The sequence below is a fragment of the Zonotrichia leucophrys genome, chromosome W, assembly GCF_028769735.1.
Source record: "Zonotrichia leucophrys gambelii isolate GWCS_2022_RI chromosome W, RI_Zleu_2.0, whole genome shotgun sequence".
NCBI lineage: Eukaryota > Metazoa > Chordata > Aves > Passeriformes > Passerellidae > Zonotrichia > Zonotrichia leucophrys.
Genome location: NC_088199.1, coordinates 2485067 through 2495398, shown reverse-complemented (window position 1 = coordinate 2495398; position 10332 = coordinate 2485067). Strand labels below are relative to the sequence as shown.

Genomic DNA, 10332 nt, shown 5'->3' with positions numbered 1-10332 from the left:
AGGAGACACAAGCTTTCCTAGGTGCCATAGGTTTTTGGAGGATGCATATTCCCAAATACAGTCAGATCGTGAGCCCTCTCTACCTGGTCACCCGCAAGAAGAACAATTTCCACTGGGGCCCAAAGCAGCAACAAGCCTTTGCACAGATCAAGCAGGAGATTGCTCATGCAGTAGCCCTTGGCCCAGTCAGGACAGGACCAGAGGTGAAGAATGTACTCTACTCTGCAGCTGGGAACCATGGCTTGTCCTGGAGCCTTTGGAAGAAGGTACCTGAGGAGACTCGGGGTCGACCACTGGGATTTTGGAGTCGAAGCTACAGAGGGTCTGAAGCCAATTACACTCCAACAGAGAAAGAAATCTTGGCTGCCTATGAAGGAGTCCAGGCTGCCTCAGAGGTAATAGGCACTGAAGCACAACTCCTCCTTGTCGCAGACATTTTTTCACAGAAATCCATTATTTGGGATTTGTGCATCTTCTGGGAAGCAAAGGGCCCCAGAAGAAGAATGTAAACAAATTGTTATCGGCTGCTGTGAAATGTAGCAGGTGATCCTGTGATTGGCTCATCTTCCATGTGTACCATTAAGGGCCAATCACAGGAGCAGCTCAGGGACAGATTCCCTGGACACAGAACTTTGTTATTCATTCTTTGATTCTATTCTTAGCTTAGCAGCTCTCTGCAACCTCTCTCCTTATTCTTTTTAGTATAGTTATAATGTATTATATATCATATATCAATAAATCCAGCCTTCTGATCAAGAAACAAGATTCTCGTCCTTCTCTCACCCCAGCGACCTCCTCAGGTCACTGTAATACCTCCTGGCACCTCGACTACCAGTATTGGGGTGGATGTTCAAAGCAAAGGTTCCCTCTACGCACCATGCCACCAGTGCTACATGGAGCAAATGGATTGCTGTTATCACACAGCGCACCTGTATTGGAAACCTGAATCGCCCTGGGATTCTGGAAATAATTACAAACTGGCCGGAAGGTGAAAACTTTGGTCTCTCTGATGAAGGGGAACAAGAAGTGACATGGGCTGAAGAAGCTCCACCATACAACCAGCTGCCAGCAGAAGATACATGATACGCTCTCTTTACTGATGGTTCTTGCCACATTGTGGGAATGAACCGGAAGTGGAAAGCAGCCGTATGGAGCCCCACACGACAGGTGGCAGAGGCCACTGAAAGAGAAGGTGGATCAAGCCAACTGTCTGAACTCAAAGCTGTTCAAGTGGCCCTGGACATTGCTAAGAGAGAGAAGTGGCCAAAGCTCTACCTCTACACTGATTCATGGATGGTAGCCAATGCTCTGTGGGGATGGCTGGAGAGGTAGAAAGAGGCTAACTGGCAGCATAGAAGAAAAAATATTTGGGCTGCTGATGAGTGGAAAGACATTGCTACCAGGGTAGGGAGGTTACCTGTGAAAGTCCGCCATGTAGACGCCTGTGTCCCCAAGAGTAGAGCTAATGAGGAGCACCAAAACAATGAGCAGGTAGACCATGCTGCAAAGATAGGGGTATCCAAAATAGACCTAGACTGGGAACATAAGGAAGAGTTATTCCTAGCTCGATGGGCCTGTACTGGTTTAGGGCAAATTTGTTAAAGAATCTGCAAAGGAGGGCCCCTCCAGAAAGCAAAACCCACACGGCCCCTCCCCCCAACCGGTTCGGGAAAAAATTCCTCGGAGAGAGGTGGAAAGAACCTGTTTATTTGACTGGCCCCGCACCCCCCAGCACACAAAATGAACAATACCCGATGACACCGCTTTGAGAAAGATGGCAAAATCAGAAAGTCTCTTTCGGGGGTGGTTGCTCTGTTCTCAGTCCCTCCGGCACTGGGCCAGCCGCTGCAGCCGAACCCTTGGTGTTCCCGGGTCCCAGTCCGGAGCAGGTTCGAGATGGTCACAGGAACAGGAGAGGAGAAACAGTCCAGGAAGCAATGTGGACTGTTTAGCTAGAACTAGCTAATAAGCAGAGGCAGAAAGCAGAGCAGAAGCAAGAGCAGAAAAAGAGAGCAAGCAAAAGCAGCAAGCAAAAGCAGCAAGCTGAAGCTGGAAGTGAAAAAAAAAACAGCCTTATGTACCGCTTGTCTCTGTGTCCTGATAAGAGAAACCCAAACAAAACTTCCACTCTTCAGTGCCGGTCTTAAAGGCACAGAACAGATGAATGGGGATATACAAGCATCATAACATCACCCCAGGACAGGGCCCATGATGCCTCAGGCCATCAGGGCAGAGATGCCACCTATAAGTGGGCACGAGACCGAGGGGTGCATCTAACCATGGACAGTATTTCTCATGTTATCCATGACTGTGAGACATGTGCTGCCATCAAGCAGGCCAAGCGACTGAAGCCCCTCTGGTACGGTGGGCGGTGGTCCAAGTACAAGTATGGGGAGGCCTGGCAGATTGACTACATCACACTGCCCCAGACATGCCAGGGCAAGCGCTACGTGCTGACCATGGTGGAGGCCACCACTGGATGGTTGGAAACCTACCCTGTGTCTCATGCTACAGCCTGGAACACCATCCTGGGCCTGGAAAAGCAAGTTCTGTGGAGACATGGCACCCCTGAGAGGATCAAGCCAGACAATGGGACTCATTTCAAGAACAGCCTTATCAACACCTGGGCTAGGGAACATGGCATTGAGTGGGTGTACCATATCCCCTACCATGCACCAGCTGCAGGCAAAGTGGAGAGGTACAACGGACTGTTAAAAAACACATTGAAAGCATTAGGTGGGGGATCTTTCAAAAACTGGGAGCAGCATCTGGCAAAAGCCACCTGGTTAGTTAACATCCGAGGCTCTACTAACCGAGTGGGCCCTGCCCAATCTGAGCCTTTGCAGAGAGTAGATGGAGACAAAGTCCCAGTGGTACATGTCAGAGGTTTATTAGGGAAGACAGTTTCGATTAATCCTGCCTCAAATACAGACAAACCCATTCGTGGGGTTGTTTTTGCTCAGGGACCAGGTTGCACATGGTGGATAATGCAAAAAGATGGAAGAACACATTGTGTACCTCAGGGAGATCTGATTGTTGGATAAAACCTGTATAAATATCACTGTTTCCTGAACGTTATTACCATTGCCTGTGTATAGCTGTATAATGGATGTATCATGTATGTACTTGTAGAGTTAGAATTTATATTAGTGTTAGCAGTGAGCAGACAATATGGGGATAAGGGGTGGAATGTCCTGGGTTGACTGTATGATGCTTTTATCCCCAATTGTCTCATTCTGTTTATGTTGAATAATAGGTTTTGTACCTTTAAGAGTGTTACAGAGAGTGAAGGGGGAGAGAGAAGAAGCGCGCAGTTTGTTTTCAGACACTGCGCTCACTCCTCCACATTCCTGTTCCTGACTGTGTTGTCTGCGGACAGACAGAGGGGCAGAGAGCTCTTCTTTTGCTTTTTAATTAGTGTTAGCTAGCTGAGGCAAAGAAGTTCCCTGGACTGTTTTTTTTTCCCTTTTCTTTGGACCTCTTGGAACTGCTCTGGACTGAACACCCAGGAGAGCACCGGCAGCTGCAGCTGTGGCCCACTGGGCCGGCCCTGGCCTGCGACAATTCCAGCACTGAGAGACTGATCAGAGACTGAGTGAGCTGCTGCTTGAACCCGGGGATTTCTCAGTTTGTCATCTCTTTTAGAGTGGCAAGGGGTCTCATTGTTTTGATACTGTTTTGGTCTTATTGTTTAATAAACAGGTTTTTTCCACCTTTCTCCAAGGAGGTATTTTTTTTCCTCACGGACCAGTTGGGGGGAGGGGCCGATTGGATCAGCTTTTCCCACGGGAGCTCCTTCGGGGGATTCTTCCCCAAATTTGCTCTAAACCTGGACACCAGGATTTACAATTCTAGTGACCAACCCCTTCAGGACAGCAGCCAAGTGTCCCATTAGGGGGTGCTGCACTGAAGAATCATCTGAGAGGTTCCAAAGAGTGAAATGCACAATATTTTGCAAAGACAGAAAATCTTGCAAAATACCAAAAATACAATAGATATAAACTACAGGGCAAGCGTACAAGTATTAACTTCAGGAGCTGGAACCATCCAGGTGAGCAACTGATAACTGGATCCTGAACAGAGTTTGAACCCTTCAGGATAGAGAAAGGTTTTCTCCAGAAATTGCACAGACTGAGTTTTGATAGAAGTACACTTGCCAGATCCTCAGAAACATCACCCATTCTCCAGGTGTCTGGAGAGAACTGCAAATGGCTCTCACGTAGTTGGAGCTAGTTCTGTAAGGTCTCAGGGTGAATTTCACCAGATGCAAGAAATTGGGCAACTCCCAGACTTCCCTTCTGTCCTTCCCAGACAGAAGGAACCCAAAGCTTGTTTTACCCAAAGCTTGGGTAAGCACAACTCCAGCACCGAGGAAAGAGACATAACATGGTAAAAAATAATAAACCTACTTTTTTTTTATCTTGACTTTTTTTTTTTAATCAGATGAACAAAACAATCAAGGAGAAGGTGAAAAACTCACCATTACCAAACATTCCATCATCTGTAAGCTGACCATCCTTAGCACAGAGGACTCCAAAGTTACAATTCCCCAGTCCCTAGGAAATAAAACCAAATATTGTATGATAAACAGTCAAAGAGAAGACGTAAAAATTTGTTTCCTCTAAGGACTTTCAAGTATGTAGGTACCTTTGCATACACCCTATACATTAGAACATACACTTTATACCATCTCCTAATACATAATAATTTACCTTTAAACCTTGATAGTATAGCATAAAGTTATTAACTTAAATTGGTGATCTATTAAGTTGGTGCTTAAAGCTATTTTTGCTGTCATGTTCAAAAAAACATGATTTTTTTTTTACTGTAATGAGCAATTGATTTCAAAGTCATCATAAGCCCATCAAAATACAAAGCTGTATTCACTGGACGGGTCTGTGAGCTAGAAGTAGTTAGGCTTGTACTTCCCTCTTGCTCTTCCAGAACCAATAAATCCTGGAAACACAAACAGTATCTTTAGCCCACTCCTATTACAGATTCTACAAGGATGATGGTTTTGTGTTTAGAAGTTTTGATTTGAAATGGCCAGTTGAACGGATAAAGACAGTTTAAGTAGCATTACACTATTATTATTATTATTATTTCTATTATTATTATTATTACTACTACGACTACTACTACTACTATTATTATCTGCTACAGGAAGAAACAAACCAGTTGTATCTGCACTTAATTACTAATATTCCCAGAAAATAATAAAGAAAAAGACCGAAACAAAAAAAGTCACTTCCTACCTTTTGTATCTCAGGATGAAAAATTTCTCTTGGTAGAAATTTTTTTCTACCAAGAAAATGTCTCTTTTTTCTCCGCAGCCGCTCGTCCGCCTGCGCCCGCAGCACCAGCAGCAGCCCGAGGGAGACGGCTGCAGCTCGGGGGCTGCTGCGCCTCCGCCAGCCCGAGGGCAGCCGCCCCACCGGGACCGCGGGAGCGCCCGGCGCCGCTCGCCCGGGGCGGCTCCTGCAGCTCCCGGCCCGTGGCAGCAAAGCACCGCCTCGCCCTCCGCCATCGGCGGGCGGCAGCGCGCCCCGCACCGCCCGAGCTCAGCCCCCGCCCCCGGTACCGCTAAGTGAGGCCGAGGAACCGGGCGGACGCCCCTTCCGCGCTGCTCAGCTCCGTGCGGGCGGCCGGACGGAGGCTTCGCCCCTCCAGCGTCGCTGCCGCGGCCCCGTCCCGCGCGGGAGAGGCGCCGAGAGCTGCCCGCGCACAGTCCGCTGCCCCGGCGCACAGCCGCCTCGGCCCGCCAGCCACTCATGTGCCGCGTCGGCAGCAGGGCGTGCCGGGAGTTGTAGTCTCGGGCTGACAGCCACCGCTCCATCCGGCGCCACCGGGAGCTGCGGTCCCGACAGGGCATCATACGGCTCCTTCGCTCCTGGGCGGGGAAGGACTTGAGACAGCACCGCTCCTCTCGAATGTCCTTTTTTTTTCCACTCCAACTCTTTTTTCTTTTTTTCACTCTCTGTTTTTCACCCGCCTTTTCACTCTCACCCTTTTCCTTTTTCACTTTATTTTCTTTCTTTCTTTTCTTTCTTTCTTTCCTCCCTTTCTTCTTGCTCTCCTGCTTTCTTTCCTTCTTTCCTTCCGTCTTTCCTTATTTTTTCCTTTCCTTTCCCTTTCCTTTCTTCCTTTTTTTTTTTTCCTTTTCTTTCTTTCTTTCCCTGTATTTCTAATCTTGGTTTTCCTTTCTAGCTTTAGAATAAAAAAGCAGCAGCAGTAACTTTCAGGCTACCTGGGCGTGAAAAAAACCCCAAACCTATAATGATTTAAAGAAAACTATATTATTCCCTGGGATCCTGAAATTTTCCACTGCTGCACGTGACATAGAGCTTTTATTCCTTCTTATGTATAGTTTATATTTTATACTTTCTTTATACAGGGGCCCCTGCCGTCTGCCCCGGCGCACTGCAGGCAGAGTGCTGCGGCGTCGTTCGGTTCTGTTTAATTAACTCGGCTAAATTCGGCTCTTGGTCTAAACTTGTTTCAGTTCGGATTTTCGTGTAAATTCGGCTTTTTCGGCTCTTCGTCTGAACTCGGCACGGTTCGGTTCAACTCGGTCGTATTCAGCTCTTTGTCTAAACGCGGCTGATGTCAGCTACACCCGGCTTTCATCATCTCTTCGTGTAACCACGGCTATTTTCGGCTACACTCGGGTCTTCGTGTAAACTCGGCTATTTTCGGCTATATTTGGCTCTTCGCCTCAATTTGGCTATTTTCGGCTGCACTCGGTTATTTTCGGCTCTTCGGAAGAATTCGGTCTGGCTCGGCTCGCTGCGGGCGGGAAAGCGGGCGAGAGGACCTCGGCAGAGAGAGGCGTTTACCCAGATGCCTGTCAGAAACCCGTAAATATACACCCGCCCGCGGCTCCGCTGAGACCACGCCCCTAACGCGTACACTTGAAACACTACAGAAAATCCCTTTCGGGGCCGCGCTGACATCGGTGTTCCGTGCAGGTAGTCTGGTTAGACCGACCGAGGTCCTCGATTTTCGCGCCCTTGTGGCACCATCTTGAGAAGGTCAAGCGAGTCCGCGACACCCGCGACACGCCACTCCCAAGTTGGCGGCCTCTCGGCTGCCTGTCAGCGCAGGGCTGCAGTACCGCGCTCTGCCCACAAGGCGGCAGCACTGCCGCCCGCCCCAGCCGGGGCCGCAGCGCGCTTCGGGGCTGCGGGCAGGGAAAAGGGCCAAAAAGAACAGGGGCGATGCCCGCTAAAAACTCCTCTGAAATAAATGCCAAAAACCTGCCTCTTACCCAACAAGAACCAAACAAGGCCCCTTTCTTTAAAACCATTTTGAAATAAATTTTATATTTCTATTTTCGTATTTATATGCACATGCATATTTATAGTGGACACTGATGTGGTATGTAATTTGTATATTATGTCAATTCCTATTATTTCTATTTATTTATCTTTTTTGGTTTTATAAAGATCTTTATATATTGATTGTATATTTTTTTAATTACATTTCTCTAATACTTTTATTATTTAAAAGAAAAATCCCATCCCTAACTAAATAAATACAAAAAACCCTCTTCTTTTAAACTATATTGAAATATTTTTCTATTTATAGCTTGCATGATTATATTGACATTTCTATTTATAGTTTATATTGATGCATTATATTCATAATTATATATCATATGTATCATATTCACATAATATAAATTACTTTTATATTATGTACCATATCTACTGCTACAACTTATTTTTTCTTATATTTTAAATATTTATATAAATCTTTATGTATTGATAATATATTTCTAGACTTAGATTTCTACCTTTATATTATATGTATTTATAATTTTTATACTAAAACCCCTGCTTTTGCCAAATAAAACCCAAAACCATCCTTTATTTTAAACTACCTAAAAAATACTTTTATATTTATCATATCTACAATTTTTTATATATTATATCAGATTGATGTAGTAGATTTATACCTATTTTATATCTATTTCTTATAATATGTTATAATAAGATATATACAGTATTACTTGTATTGTGTGTTGCATCGATTTATGTTATTTTATATTTAGAGTGAGTTAATAATTTTATATATATCTGCATAGTTTTACAATACATTTCTAGATTTATATTTTGGGTTAGGTTGTGTTTATATTTATATTCTCTATTTCTATATCTATAAACATAGAAATACTCTATTAAAATATAATATCTTTTTGTAATATATAATGACTTATGTTACATGTTAAATTTTACAAATAGACTGAATATATAAAAATAAGTTCTTTATTCCCATTTCTACACATATATTTGTTTTGTTTAAATATAGTTATAGTTGTACATTTAAAATCCAATTCCTAAATAAAATGACAAAACAAACAGCATCAAATTCCCACCAATATCCTCCAAAAACATCAAGATACCTCCACCAGCCAAACAACTGGCAGGGAAAAAAACACACAACACTCTTTGAGGTAACAATTCTCATCACATCAGAAAAATGGAACCAAAATAAAAGAAAACCCGATAGAAACACACAGAGCAAATCACAAAAACTACTAAAAAAATCAAATCAACTTGCTAAACTCCTAACAGTGCCACTGACCCTGAACGTTAATAACAAAATAAAACAAAAAAACCCTTAAACACTACCCCTACACTAACTCAAAGAATAACCAACACTCTGTAGAAATAACTTTAAAAACCGAACTAATTAACAAAATGGAAAAAATCTCAAACACTAAAAACTAAGAAAATAACTACCCAAAAAAAAAAAAAAATACCCATCATATAAATACCAATGTTCCCAAAAATAAAACTCATAAACAACAACCAAAAACATCAAAAAGACCAAAAAAACACAAAAAAAACCAAAAAACCCAAATAAACTTAAACTTTCAACAAAAAAATTATTCCTAACAGAATAAACCCATAGTGCCTCAATCTATCAAAATAAAAATACCACCTAGAAATAAACGCAAAGCCTAAAGATAAACATAACCATAAACAATATCTCCCAAATGATCCGTAACAATAAAACATACACTACAATCACACAAACCAAATAAGCAAAAGCCCTGGAAGACGATGAACACAAATGCAATTATAAAGATTAAAAACCCCGCTGCTATTAACGACATAACGCTAACTCAAGCCCACCAAAACAAACACGACACACTCACGCTAATAAAAAGCACCACAACAGAATTAAAATCCTGACCGCTACTTCACGCTATAACCCGTAAAAACCATCGTACGCCTTTCAAAACATAATACCCCGGCAAAAAAAAAAAAAAAAAAAAAAAAAATTCGACTACAAAACTCAATTCAAAACGAACCTTTATCATCAGCACCTGAACCGAGAACCACAGCAGTCAGGAAGAACACCATATCCTTTAGTGCGCACCCGCTGCAAACCAAACCAAACGATGCAATCAATGCCTACAAAGCGCCTTCGAACCACGACACCGCAGAACTTTGAGCAGCCGAAGCCCGCGCTCGCTGCCGGCCCCGGACGGAGCGCGGCTCCCGGCAGGAGAGCGGCTCCTCCGGCGGCTCCTCCGGCACGCGGGGCCGGCGCCGCCCCGGAGAGCCGCGCCCGCTGCCCCTGCCCGGCGGGGCCGGCACCGGGCCCGGGGGTGGCGGCGGCGCCCGAGCCCCGCGCCCGGAGCGGCCTCTGCCGCCCTTTGCCGGCCCTGCACGGCTCCCCTCGGCTCCGCATGGTTCGCACCGGCGCGGCTCCGCCACTCCCGCCCTTGGCCGACCCGGCCACGCCAAATTCTCCGTGCGCCTTGGACGCTGCCCGGGCCGGGCCAGGAGCGCACCCGAGCGGGAACGTTCCGGGCCGGGCCATGGGCACCAGAAGCGCCCTCCAATGCAGCGGCACAGCCCCATTGCAGCCCTGCAAACGCTGCCGGAGCTGCAGCTTCCCGCAACCGAACCCCGAAACTGACGCCGCAGGCGGGGCTCACCTCACTTCAACAAGGGCCAAGAAATGTGTTCTCCCCTTCAATTTCATCCCCCACGAGAGCAGAAAAGAAGGGGTGCTCCTCAAATGAAAGCCTTCAACTGATGGGAAAGGGGGATTTAGACCTCAATTCAAACCCTTGAAAAGGAGGGACACCAGGGCTTCCCCCTCAATTTAAACCTTAGTGTGATGAAAATGGGGTGGCTGCCTTCAAATCAAACCCATAATACTACAACAATACTTTTCCCATTCCCCTTAAAATAGAACGCAGAGAGTCCCTGTCACCCCTGTGATACCCCTGGAAAAGGCAGGTTTGCCTGCAATCAACACCCTTAAAACCACAAGTGAAGGCAGATCCCTCCAGTTCAAACACAGACAGTAATA

The 10332-nt window shown here is 45.4% G+C and overlaps 1 long non-coding RNA gene across 1 annotated transcript; it reads right to left on the bottom strand.

Annotated features, from left to right (window-relative positions):
* Positions 1 to 1706: 1706 nt before the first annotated feature.
* On the bottom strand, positions 1707 to 5733 carry LOC135459268 (uncharacterized). Its single transcript, XR_010442996.1, has 3 exons — positions 5256 to 5733; positions 4481 to 4556; positions 1707 to 2049 (listed from the first exon to the last, which is right to left on the bottom strand). It is a non-coding gene; the product is annotated as an uncharacterized LOC135459268 (long non-coding RNA).
* Positions 5734 to 10332: the final 4599 nt, after the last annotated feature.